The 14,361-nt window shown below is 46.9% G+C and overlaps 1 protein-coding gene and 1 long non-coding RNA gene across 5 annotated transcripts in view; one reads left to right on the forward strand and one right to left on the reverse strand.

The window, feature by feature from the left end:
- Positions 1 to 14,361, reverse strand: part of LOC118377604 (microtubule-associated protein 4-like) — a 196,555-nt gene that overhangs the window by 157,593 nt on the left and 24,601 nt on the right. The gene's annotated exons all lie outside the window — the stretch shown is intronic.
- LOC127912903 (uncharacterized) lies at positions 314 to 1,452 on the forward strand. Of its 4 annotated transcripts, XR_008083979.1 has the most exons (5): positions 314 to 599; positions 783 to 843; positions 1,027 to 1,087; positions 1,149 to 1,209; positions 1,332 to 1,452. It is a non-coding gene; the product is annotated as an uncharacterized LOC127912903 (long non-coding RNA). The 4 variants fall into 4 exon arrangements; XR_008083978.1 differs by lacking the exon at positions 783 to 843; XR_008083977.1 differs by lacking the exon at positions 1,332 to 1,452 and having other exon boundaries at positions 1,027 to 1,270.

The following is a 14,361-nucleotide window of genomic DNA, read 5'->3' on the forward strand; positions in this document are numbered from 1 at the left end:
GGAGGTGTGTGTAGGAGGGGAAGGGGCAGTGACAGGGACAAGCAGAGGTGTGTGGTTAGATATGGAATTGAAATGCGATGCAGGAAGGATTTGTGGATGGATGAAACATTTGAATTATGTTCATAAATGTCAAAACATACATAATATATAATACAATGGTTTATGATGTAGAGCTGTAAACATCAGTGTATGTTACATTTGAACTTTCCCAACAACTCAAATAGTATATTTAGCATCATTCATGACATCTCCCGACCAGCATCTCACACAGAGCCAGCAGGCAAGTCACCAGAGGTTCCATCTGTCTCTGTCTAACACACTGTCTGTAATGTAATGTCCTTCTGGGTCACCAGAGGTTCCATCTGTCTCTGTCTAACACACTGTCTGTAATGTAATGTCCTTCTGGGTCACCAGAGGTTCCATCTGTCTCTGTCTAACACACTGTCTGTAATGTAATGTCCTTCTGGGTCACCAGAGGTTCCATCTGTCTCTGTCTAACACACTGTCTCTAATGTAATGTCCTTCTGGGCCACCAGAGGTTCCATCTGTCTCTGTCTAACACACTGTCTGTAATGTAATGTCCTTCTGGGTCACCAGAGGTTCCATCTGTCTCTGTCTAACACACTGTCTGTAATGTAATGTCCTTCTGGGCCACCAGAGGTTCCATCTGTCTCTGTCTAACACACTGTCTGTAATGTAATGTCCTTCTGGGCCACCAGAGGTTCCATCTGTCTCTGTCTAACACACTGTCTGTAATGTAATGTCCTTCTGGGCCACCAGAGGTTCCATCTGTCTCTGTCTAACACACTGTCTCTAATGTAATGTCCTTCTGGGTCACCAGAGGTTCCATCTGTCTCTGTCTAACACACTGTCTGTAATGTAATGTCCTTCTGGGCCACCAGAGGTTCCATCTGTCTCTGTCTAACACACTGTCTCTAATGTAATGTCCTTCTGGGCCACCAGAGGTTCCATCTGTCTCTGTCTAACACACTGTCTCTAATGTAATGTCCTTCTGGGCCACCAGAGGTTCCATCTGTCTCTGTCTAACACACTGTCTCTAATGTAATGTCCTTCTGGGTCACCAGAGGTTCCATCTGTCTCTGTCTAACACACTGTCTCTAATGTAATGTCCTTCTGGGCCACCAGAGGTTCCATCTGTCTCTGTCTAACACACTGTCTCTAATGTAATGTCCTTCTGGGTCACCAGAGGTTCCATCTGTCTCTGTCTAACACACTGTCTCTAATGTAATGTCCTTCTGGGCCACCAGAGGTTCCATCTGTCTCTGTCTAACACACTGTCTCTAATGTAATGTCCTTCTGGGCCACCAGAGGTTCCATCTGTCTCTGTCTAACACACTGTCTCTAATGTAATGTCCTTCTGGGTCACCAGAGGTTCCATCTGTCTCTGTCTAACACACTGTCTCTAATGTAATGTCCTTCTGGGCCACCAGAGGTTCCATCTGTCTCTGTCTAACACACTGTCTCTAATGTAATGTCCTTCTGGGCCACCAGAGGTTCCATCTGTCTCTGTCTAACACACTGTCTGTAATGTAATGTCCTTCTGGGTCCAGGGGTCAGCCTCTCTGCTAGGCCCAGAGTGACAATAATCTGAGGACATCCACGGACGTTCCTTCGAGAAAACAGCCCATTCTGTGCTAGGTTATATGGTGCTGTAGCTCAGACAGACAGACAGGGAAAGGCTGGTTGATGATAGGCCAGCGACATAGACACAGCTATAGGGCCATGTGACCAATGCGAGAATCTGGCAAGTCAAATTGTGTCATCTTTCACCGACGTTGGAGGACTAATGACAGGTTCTCTCTCTCTATGTTTTCATTTCCCAACAGGCTGAGCCTTAAAGTTATTCTGTCTCTATCTCTGTCTCTCTCTCTAATCTCTCCCCCATTCTTCTTTTTTTACACTGTCCCCTCCTCCCCCTGGTTTCCTCAATCAAGAAGATTTGGATAGCATGTGCCAATGGTGTATCAGAGAAATGGATTGCAGTTAGTGCTGAGCAGAGCAGAGCAGCACACGTTTCAGCAAAACCCCACTTCTCCTTCCCTCTCTCTCTCCCTCCTTCCCTCTCTCTCTCTCCCTCCCTCCTTCCCTCTCTCTCTCTCTCCCTCCCTCCTTCCCTCTCCCTCCCTCCCTCCTTCCCTCCTCTCTCTCCCTCCTTCCCTCCTCTCTCCTCCCTCCTCTCCCTCTCCCTCTCTTCCCTCCTTCCCTCCTCTCCCTCCCTCCTCCCTCCCTCCCTCCCCTCCCTCTCCTCCCTCCCTCCCCTCCCCTCTTCCCCTCCCTCCCTCCCTCCCTCCCTCCCTCCTTCCCTCCTCTCTCTCTCTCCCTCCCTCCTTCCTCTCCCTCCCTCCCTCCTTCCCTCTCCTCCCTCTCTCCTTCCCTCTCCCTCTCTCCTTCCCTCTCCCTCCCTCTCTCCTTCCCTCCCTCCCTCCCTCCCTCTCTCCTTCCCTCCTTCCCTCTCTCTCTCTCCTCCCTCCCTCCTTCCTTCCCTCTCTCTCTCTCTCTCTCCCTCTCTCTCTCTCTCTCTCTCTCCTCTCTCTCCCTCCCTCCCTCCCTCCCTCCCTCCCTCCTTCCCTCACTCTCTCCCCCTCCCTCCTTCCCTCTCCCTCCCTCCCTCCTTCCCTCTCCCTCCCTCCTCTCCCTCCTTCCCTCTCCCTCCCTCTCTCCTTCCCTCCCTCTCCCTCCCTCTCTCCTTCCCTCCCTCTCCCTCCCTCTCTCCTTCCCTCTCCCTCCCTCTCTTTGAAATCTTGAAATCTAACTCCTTCCCTCTCTTTGAAATCTAACTTCCTCCCTCTCTGCATCTTTCCCTCTGTACACACTTTCACATTGTGTACGTAAACAAAGAGTTTCCTAAGTCACCAGCCAGTGTACTACAGGAGTCCTCCCTCTCTCTTTCTCTCTCTTTCTCTTTTCACAGAACTGTGTATATATATATATATACCGAGTGTACTTTTGCCCTCAGAACATCCTCAATTAATTTGGGGCATGGACAGGGATGCTGGTCAATGTTGACTCCGATGCTTCCCACAGTTGTGTCAAGTTGACTGGATGTCCTTTGGGTGGTGAACCATTACTGATACACACAGGAAACTGTTCCGTGTGAAAAACCTGTGCAAGACAAAATATTTAAGTGCCTGGCACCTACTACCATACCCCGTTCAAAGGCACTTAAATATTTTGTCTTGCACATTCACCCTCTGAAAGGCACACATACACTATCCATGTCTCAATTGTTTCAAGGCTTAAAAATCCTTCTTTAATTTGAACCTGTCTCCTCTCCTTCATCTCCACTGATTGAAGTGAATTTAACTGGTGACATAAATAAGGGATCAGAGCTTTCACCTGGATTCACCTGGTCAGTCTATGTTATGGAAAGAGCAGGTGTCCTTAATGTTTTGTTAGTGTATAACACTATAACACGCCAGGACCGCCATCTGCTGTACAGTCTGGTAGGTGACTATATGGGCACTGAGGAACAAGGGAAACAACGCCTGACTTTTCAACACAGGAGGTTGGTGGCACCTTAATTGGGGAGAACGTACTCGTGGTAATGACTGGAGCAGAATAGGTGGAATGGTACCAAATACATCCAACATGTTTTCCATGTGTTTGATTCCATTCCATTCGCTCCGTTCCAGACATTACTATGAGTCGTCCTCCCCTCAGCAGCCTCCACTGCTATTCAGGTACTTCTCGTTTGATAGCCCAGCCAATGTTACACTGTTGAGTCAATGACAAAATGTATAGTATTGAGACTGGTTTTACACGGTCTGTAAATCAGAGGAGGCTGGAGCTCATTGTAATGTCTGGAATGGAATCAATGGAACGGAGTCAGACATGTGGTTTCATGTGTCTGATACCGTTCTATTGATGCCATCCCAGACATTACAATGAGCCCCTCCTCCTACAGCTCCTCCCATCAGCCTCCACTGCTGGAAATGTTTTGTATTGTATTTACTGCAAGCTAGATTTCCCTCTGTAGCAAATCGACTGAAACGTAAACATTCACAATACAGAGTGTAAGACTCAAACAGTCTATGGGAGGTTCCTGTAAGCTGCAGTAGTACACACACTGTCTCCAGTGGAGAGGGTGTACCTCTCTCAGGTTCCTGTAAGTTGCAGTAGTACACACACGGTCTCCAGTGGAGAGGGTGTACCTCTCTCAGGTTCCTGTAAGTTGCAGTAGTACACACACTGTCTCCAGTGGAGAGGGTGTACCTCTCTCAGGTTCCTGTAAGTTGCAGTAGTACACACACTGTCTCCAGTGGAGAGGGTGTACCTCTCTCAGGTTCCTGTAAGTTGCAGTAGTACACACACTGTCTCCAGTGGAGAGGGTGTACCTCTCAGGTTCCTGTAAGTTGCAGTAGTACACACACTGTCTCCAGTGGAGAGTACCTCTCTCACACGAAACCCAAACCGGCTGCGCGTGTGAGCCATCGTGCATAAATGTATTTTGTCACCCTACACCAAATGCCATCACGACATGCAGATTAAAATATCAAAACAAATTCTGAACCAATGATATTAATTTGGGGACAGGTCGAAAAGCATTAAACATGCATGGCAATATTGCTAGTTAGCTTGCACCTGCTAGCTAATATGTCCAATTTAGCTAGCTTGCTGTTGCTAGCTAATTTGTCCTGGCATATAAACATTGAGTTGTTATTTAACCTGAAATGCACAAGGTCCTCTACTCCGACAATTAATCCACACATAAAACGGCCAACCGAATCGTTTCTAGTCATCTCTCCTCCTTCCAGGCTCTCATCTTTGAACTTATATGGTGATTGGCATCTAAACTTTCATAGTATTACCACGACTACAGGCAAAACAGTTTGTCTTTCAATCTGCTTCTATAAACCAATGAGGAGATGGGAGAAGCAGGACTTTCAGCGCGATCTGCGTCAGAAATAGGAATGACTTCTATTTTAGCCCTTGGCGTCGCAGACGCTCGTTGGTGTTCGCCAGTAGTTTGGGTGCAATAATTGAATAACATGGATTTCTACATTTATTTTGCGACGCCCGTGCACGCAACATATCCGGTCTGGTCAGAATGTCAGGCCTTGGCTAACACCAGAAAGGGTTTGGGTAACACCAGAAAGGCCTTGGCTAACACCAGAAAGGCCTTGGCTAACACCAGAAAGGTCTTGGCTAACACCAGAAAGGCCTTGGCTAACACCAGAAAGCCAGAGTGGTTAAAACAGTCCCCAGTTTCACTGTAAAACCAGCCTCATGTCTGTGAGGGGAGAATAAGCCATGCCACGCCCACCAACATTACTTCAATGGAAGTATCTAATGATGAGACCCAATATAACTCTAATGATGAGACCCAATATAACTCTAATGATGAGATCCAATATAACTACAATGATGAGACCCAATATAACTCTAATGATGAGACCCAATATAACTCTAATGATGAGACCCAATATAACTCTAATGATGAGATCCAATATAACTACAATGATGAGACCCAATATAACTCTAATGATGAAACCTAATATAACTCTAATGATGAAACCTAATATAACTCTAATGATGAGACCCATTATAACTCTAATGATGAGACCCAATATAACTACAATGATGAGACCCAATATAACTCTAATGATGAGACCCAATATAACTCTAATGATGAGACCCAATATTACTCTAATGATGAGACCCAATATAACTCTAATGATGAGACCCAATATAACTCTAATGATGAAACCTAATATAACTCTAATGATGAGACCCAATATAACTCTAATGATGAGACCCAATATAACTCTAATGATGAGACCCAATATAACTCTAATGATGAGACCCAATATAACTCCAATGATGAGACCCAATATAACTCTAATGATGAGACCCAATATAACTCTAATGATGAGACCCAATATAACTCTAATGATGAGACCCAATATAACTCCAATGATGAGACCCAATATAACTCTAATGATGAGACCCAATATAACTCTAATGATGAGACCCAATATAACTCTAATGATGAGACCCAATATAACTACAATGATGAGACCCAATATAACTACAATGATGAGACCCAATATAACTCTAATGATGAGACCCAATATAACTCTAATGATGAGACCCAATATAACTACAATGATGAGACCCAATATAACTCTAATGATGAGACCCAATATAACTCCAGCTTGTGGACCAATTCATTGCAGCTGTCTAGCTTGGCTTCTTTCACAATCAAGGCATTTAAACTGACCTTTAATTGAAACTCGTGGAGTTTCTCTCAAATAAAACTTTCTGGATTCTAACATTAACCCGTTGGTGTGGCCACTCGGAAAACATTGTGTGTGTGTGTGTGTGTGTGTGTGTGTGTGTGTGTGTGTGTGTGTGTGTGTGTGTGTGTGTGTGTGTGTGTGTGCGTGTGCGTGTGCGCTCTCTGGTTGACATGAGGTTCATTCTCTATAACCTGCCACAACAGATCACTATAGTGTGTAAACAGACGGAGTAGCTGACAGCTCACACAGGTGAGTCATAGAGAAATATGAAACGACGATCAACAAAGCTGACATTCAACCGTCTTAAAAGGCTAAATGTAATTTAAGGAGGAACAAAAAAAACAGCCTGTGAGATTCACAACGAAAATCTTCCAAAGCTAAAAAAATAAAGATAAAGAAATGTTTTTAAGGGCATTTCAAAACAGCCACAATAGCAGACGACGGGCCAAGCCTGATGTAATGCCAATCATAATCTATAGACTTGGATTTTTTGAAGTGGCACTCCTACGTGTTGGCAGACATGGTAGATACTGCAGGTGCACTATTTAGTGTGCACTGTGTCCTAACTGGTGTGTGGGTTTTCCTATCACCTTCCTGCACAGTCACCCTGGGCACAGCACAACGCCAGGGCCAGCTTTAGAGGCCCTCCTCTTGGTCGCAGAGATAGTTTAGCTGTTTTAAAGCTCATTTCCTGCAATTCTAAACATTTCGCCATGGGCCTGAGATATTTGCAGTTTTAAGCCTAATTTCCTAGAACTATACACATTTTGCCATGGCTTATGCCTTGATCTTATGCTATCTGAGTGACTCCAACATTATAACAAAATGAACAGGCCCGATGACATTTATGGAATTTTCGATTCTCCCTGACTGTCTAGTTTTTATATTGGTGATTATTAGTTCATATAGAATATAAATAACTCCTTTATCTTTTGTGCATATTTTATATCAGGTTTACCTGAGCAGCAACCCACGATCAGTTCAAAACCTGAAGTATAACTTTTAATAAACCTTTAATTAATTACTGTAAATGTTTAAATAAATCCCAGACCTTCCAGACAAGACATCATGTCATGTGGTCCTTCTGTGGCTCAGTTGGTAGAGCATGGCGCTTGTAACGCCAGGGTAGTGGGTTCGATTCCCGGGACCACCCATACGTAGAATGTATGCACACATGACTGTAAGTCGCTTTGGATAAAAGCGTCAGCTAAATGGCATATATTATTATATTATGTTCTCTACTGAGCGGATAGAAGACAGCCGAGAGGAACTCTGACCTCTGATGTCATCATGTCACTTTCTACGAGAGGTGATGTCACTTTCTGGTTTAGCAGGAATTCTGCATCTGTGCTTGTAATCTAACTAACTGTACCGTATCTCTCTCCCTCTGTATGTGTGTGTGTGAGACTGACTGTATGAATGTGTGTGTGCAGTGACTCACACTCTGGCTGGCACCCAGTGGTCTTTGAATGTTTGAAAACAGCACTCATTCACTTTCCACTTTCACTTCACCAGGACTGGTCTCTTCCCGAGCCAACTGTGTGTGTGTGTGTGTGTGTGCAGACAGCTGACACAGGCTGTTTCTACTGATCTGTAGACAGCTGACACAGGCCTGTTTCTACTGATCTGTAGACAGCTGACACAGGCCTGTTTCTACTGATCTGTAGACAGCTGACACAGGCCTGTTTCTACTGATCTGTAGACAGCTGACACAGGCCTGTTTCTACTGATCTGCAGACAGCTGACACAGGCCTGTTTCTACTGATCTGTAGACAGCTGACACGGGCCTGTTTCTATTGATCTGTAGACAGCTGACACGGGCCTGTTTCTACTGATCTGTAGACAGCTGACACAGGCCTGTTTCTACTGATCTGCAGACAGCTGACACAGGTCTGTTTCTACTGATCTGCAGACAGCTGACACAGGCCTGTTTCTACTGATCTGCAGACAGCTGACACAGGCCTGTTTCTACTGATCTGCAGACAGCTGACACGGGCCTGTTTCTACTGATCTGCAGACAGCTAGTTCTAGGAAATTAGGCTTAAAACTGCAAATATTCTCTCAGCCCCAATGGCGAAATGTGTAGAATTGCAGGAAATGAGCTTTAAAACACCTGGAGGCCAACAATGAGCAAACATTTACACTCACCTGGAGGCCAACAATGAGCAGACATTTACACTCACCTGGAGTCTAACAATGAGCTGCCATTTACACTCACCTGGAGTCTAACAATGAGCAGACATTTACACTCACCTGGAGTCTAACAATGAGCAGACATTTACACTCACCTGGAGTCTAACAATGAGCAGACATTTACACTCACCTGGAGTCTAACAATGAGCAGACATTTACACTCACCTGGAGTCTAACAATGAGCAGACATTTACACTCACCTGGAGTCTAACAATGAGCAGCCATTTACACTCACCTGGAGGCCAACAATGAGCAGACATTTACACTCACCTGGAGTCTAACAATGAGCAGACATTTACACTCACCTGGAGGCCAACAATGAGCAGACATTTACACTCACCTGGAGTCTAACAATGAGCTGCCATTTACACTCACCTGGAGTCTAACAATGAGCAGACATTTACACTCACCTGGAGTCTAACAATGAGCAGACATTTACACTCACCTGGAGTCTAACAATGAGCTGCCATTTACACTCACCTGGAGTCTAACAATGAGCAGACATTTACACTCACCTGGAGTCTAACAATGAGCAGACATTTACACTCACCTGGAGTCCAACAATGAGCAGCCATTTTGTGGTTCAAGCTAGCAGAGGGTTTCAGTGGAGGAACCTGACCGTAGTCCAGGAAGGCCATATTATAATCCTCTTGGATGTTTTGACAGGAAGCATTTAAAGATGCCGATAGTATTTATTCATGATGAGTAATAATGCTTTCTTTAGCTGCATCAAGTCCAATACATTATTCACAAATGAATGTATCCAATAGACATTTCCTCGTGACAACAACAAACATATACATTTAATAGCAAACGAGTGCTGTCTGTCTGTCTGTCTGTCTGTCTGTCTGTCTGTCTGTCTGTCTGTCTGTCTGTCTGTCTGTCTGTCTGTCTGTCTGCCTGCCTGCCTGCCTGTCTGTCTGTCTGTCTGTCTGTCTGTCTGTCTGTCTGTCTGTCTGTCTGTCTGTCTGTCTGTCTGTCTGTCTGTCTGTGTTTGTGTGTGTGCCATCAGTGGGCCGGGCCATGCCTCAGATTCCCCGGTGTCATCACGGTCTTCCTGCTATAGGCCAGTGACTCATTAGAAGCCTCTCTGTCACCATCCACAAAAGAGTGCTGTCACGCCCTGACCTGAGTCTTCTTTGTTTTCTTTATTGTTTTGGTAAGGTCAGGGTGTGACATGGGTGGTGTATGTGTTTTTTGTACTGTCTAGGGGTTTTGTAGGTTTTTGGGGTTGTTTACTATCTAGGTGTTTATGTAAGTCTATGGTTGCCTAGATTGGTTCTCAATTAGAGGCAGGTGTGTATCGTTGTCTCTGATTGGGAACCATATTTAAGCAGCCATCCTCTTTGGGTGTTTGGTGGGTTATTGTCTATGTCTATTATTATAGCTTCACGGTCGGTTTGTTGTTTTGTATAGTTTGTTAAGTGTTCGTCGTCATTAAAAGTATGTATTCATCTTAAGCTGCGCCTTGGTCTCCTCCGTACAACGAACGAGACAAGAGCCTCGACCCTGGCGGCAGCCGGCTGAGCCTATAGCCCTCCACCTGGAGCTAGCTATGGTAACAGTTACAGTCAATACCAAACAGGACTAACCCCTAGTCCTCCACCTGGAGCTAGCTATGGTAACAGTTACAGTCAATACCAACAGGACTAACCCCTAGTCCTCCACCTGGAGCTAGCTATGGTAACAGTTACAGTCAATACCAACAGGACTAACCCCTAGCCCTCCACCTGGAGCTAGCTATGGTAACAGTTACAGTCAATACCAACAGGACTAACCCCTAGTCCTCCACCTGGAGCTAGCTATGGTAACAGTTACAGTCAATACCAACAGGACTAACCCCTAGTCCTCCACCTGGAGCTAGCTATGGTAACAGTTACAGTCAATACCAAACAGGACTAACCCCTAGTCCTCCACCTGGAGCTAGCTATGGTAACAGTTACAGTCAATACCAACAGGACTAACCCCTAGTCCTCCACCTGGAGCTAGCTATGGTAACAGTTACAGTCAATACCAAACAGGACTAACCCCTAGTCCTCCACCTGGAGCTAGCTATGGTAACAGTTACAGTCAATACCAAACAGGACTAACCCCTAGTCCTCCACCTGGAGCTAGCTATGGTAACAGTTACAGTCAATACCAACAGGACTAACCCCTAGCCCTCCACCTGGAGCTAGCTATGGTAACAGTTACAGTCAATACCAACAGGACTAACCCCTAGCCCTCCACCTGGAGCTAGCTATGGTAACAGTTACAGTCAATACCAACAGGACTAACCCCTAGCCCTCCACCTGGAGCTAGCTATGGTAACAGTTACAGTCAATACCAACAGGACTAACCCCTAGTCCTCCACCTGGAGCTAGCTATGGTAACAGTTACAGTCAATACCAACAGGACTAACCCCTAGCCCTCCACCTGGAGCTAGCTATGGTAACAGTTACAGTCAATACCAACAGGACTAACCCCTAGCCCTCCACCTGGAGCTAGCTATGGTAACAGTTACAGTCAATACCAACAGGACTAGCCCCTAGTCCTCCACCTGGAGCTAGCTATGGTAACAGTTACAGTCAATACCAACAGGACTAACCCCTAGTCCTCCACCTGGAGCTAGCTATGGTAACAGTTACAGTCAATACCAACAGGACTAACCCCTAGCCCTCCACCTGGAGCTAGCTATGGTAACAGTTACAGTCAATACCAACAGGACTAACCCCTAGCCCTCCACCTGGAGCTAGCTATGGTAACAGTTACAGTCAATACCAACAGGACTAACCCCTAGCCCTCCACCTGGAGCTAGCTATGGTAACAGTTACAGTCAATACCAACAGGACTAACCCCTAGCCCTCCACCTGGAGCTAGCTATGGTAACAGTTACAGTCAATACCAACAGGACTAACCCCTAGTCCTCCACCTGGAGCTAGCTATGGTAACAGTTACAGTCAATACCAACAGGACTAACCCCTAGTCCTCCAGCTGGAGCTAGCTATGGTAACAGTTACAGTCAATACCAACAGGACTAACCCCTAGCCCTCCACCTGGAGCTAGCTATGGTAACAGTTACAGTCAATACCAACAGGACTAACCCCTAGTCCTCCACCTGGAGCTAGCTATGGTAACAGTTACAGTCAATATCAACAGGACTAACCCCTAGTCCTCCACCTGGAGCTAGCTATGGTAACAGTTACAGTCAATACCAACAGGACTAACCCCTAGCCCTCCACCTGGAGCTAGCTATGGTAACAGTTACAGTCAATACCAACAGGACTAACCCCTAGCCCTCCACCTGGAGCTAGCTATGGTAACAGTTAGAGTCAATACCAACAGGACTAACCCCTAGCCCTCCACCTGGAGCTAGCTATGGTAACAGTTACAGTCAATACCAACAGGACTAACCCCTAGCCCTCCACCTGGAGCTAGCTATGGTAACAGTTACAGTCAATACCAACAGGACTAACCCCTAGCCCTCCACCTGGAGCTAGCTATGGTAACAGTTACAGTCAATACCAACAGGACTAACCCCTAGCCCTCCACCTGGAGCTAGCCGGTTTACATTGTTTCATACATCCTGTTACGAGCCTATAAAGTTAAGGAAAGAAGGTTTCAAATGGATCAAGCTCTTCGCTTTGAACACAATGGGACAGACCAACATCAACAATTGAAATGCTTATTGCCGCGACAACATACTGTATATTACTTATACTTGTTTTATACCCAGCGTTGATTTCATGCAGAAGTGCCCTGCTTCCTCGTTTCTTCAGAATAAGCAACGATAGCTGAAACAAAATACCCGTTGAATGAAAACATGTGCTGTGGAGAGTCTGCTGGTTGTGTCGCTGCCTTGTAGGTCAGTGGATGAGGTTAACAACAGGCCCGGTGTCCGGCTGTGACGTCAATCTAAGTGAGATGGTGTCTTCAGCATTCCTCCTGGTCTGATTCATTATCAGGCCAGGTCACACAATCAACAACACTGCACAGCACCACTCTGTCACTATCAGGCCAGGTCACACAATCAACAACACTGTACAGCACCACTCTGTCACTATCAGGCCAGGTCACACAATCAACAACACTGTACAGCACCACTCTGTCACTATCAGGCCAGGTCACACAATCAACAACACTGCACAGCACCACTCTGTCACTATCAGGCCAGGTCACACAATCAACAACACTGCACAGCACCACTCTGTCACTATCAGGCCAGGTCACACAATCAACAACACTGTACAGCACCACTTTGTCACTATCAGGCCAGGCCACACAATCAACAACACTGCACAGCACCACTCTGTCACTATCAGGCCAGGCCACACAATCAACAACACTGTACAGCACCACTCTGTCACTATCAGGCCAGGCCACACAATCAACAACACTGTACAGCACCACTATCACTATCAGGCCAGGCCACACAATCAACAACACTGCACAGCACCACTCTGTCACTATCAGGCCAGGTCACACAATCAACAACACTGTACAGCACCACTCTGTCACTATCAGGCCAGGTCACACAATCAACAACACTGTACAGAACCACTCTGTCACTACCCTAGTGACAGCACACTGGATTCAATACACACAAGCATTCTACACTTAAAGGGAAAGTTCACCTCAGGGGCAGTTCACCTCAGGGGCAGTTCACCTCAGGGGCAGTTCACCTCAGGGGCAGTTCACCTCAGGGATAGATCACCTCAGGGACAGATCACCTCAGGGACAGATCACCTCAGGGACAGATCACCTCAGGGACAGATCACCTCAGGGACAGATCACCTCAGGGACAGTTCACCTCAGGGACAGATCACCTCAGGGACAGATCACCTCAGGGACAGTTCACCTCAGGGACAGTTCACCTCAGGGACAGTTCACCTCAGGGACAGATCACCTCAGGGATAGATCACCTCAGGGACAGTTCACCTCAGGGACAGTTCACCTCAGGGACAGATCACCTCAGGGACAGATCACCTCAGGGACAGATCACCTCAGGGGATCAGGGACAGTTCACCTCAGGGACAGTTCACCTCAGGGACAGATCACCTCAGGGACAGATCACCTCAGGGACAGTTCACCTCAGGGACAGATCACCTCAGGGACAGATCACCTCAGGGACAGTTCACCTCAGGGACAGATCACCTCAGGGACAGATCACCTCAGGGACAGATCACCTCAGGGACAGTTCACCTCAGGGACAGATCACCTCAGGGACAGATCACCTCAGGGACAGATCACCTCAGGGACAGTTCACCTCAGGGACAGTTCACCTCAGGGACAGATCACCTCAGGGACAGATCACCTCAGGGACAGTTCACCTCAGGGACAGTTCACCTCAGGGACAGATCACCTCAGGGACAGATCACCTCAGGGACAGATCACCTCAGGGACAGTTCACCTCAGGGACAGATCACCTCAGGGACAGATCACCTCAGGGACAGATCACCTCAGGGACAGATCACCTCAGGGACAGTTCACCTCAGGGACAGTTCACCTCAGGGACAGATCACCTCAGGGACAGATCACCTCAGGGACAGATCACCTCAGGGACAGTTCACCTCAGGGACAGTTCACCTCAGGGACAGATCACCTCAGGGACAGTTCACCTCAGGGACAGTTCACCTCAGGGACAGATCACCTCAGGGACAGATCACCTCAGGGACAGTTCACCTCAGGGACAGTTCACCTCAGGGACAGATCACCTCAGGGATAGATCACCTCAGGGACAGATCACCTCAGGGACAGATCACCTCAGGGACAGTTCACCTCAGGGACAGATCACCTCAGGGACAGTTCACCTCAGGGACAGTTCACCTCAGGGACAGATCACCTCAGGGATAGATCACCTCAGGGACAGATCACCTCAGGGACAGATCACCTCAGGGACAGATCACCTCAGGGACAGATCACCTCAGGG

Source organism: Oncorhynchus keta, chromosome 28 (assembly GCF_023373465.1).
Source record: "Oncorhynchus keta strain PuntledgeMale-10-30-2019 chromosome 28, Oket_V2, whole genome shotgun sequence".
Classification (NCBI taxonomy): domain Eukaryota; kingdom Metazoa; phylum Chordata; class Actinopteri; order Salmoniformes; family Salmonidae; genus Oncorhynchus; species Oncorhynchus keta.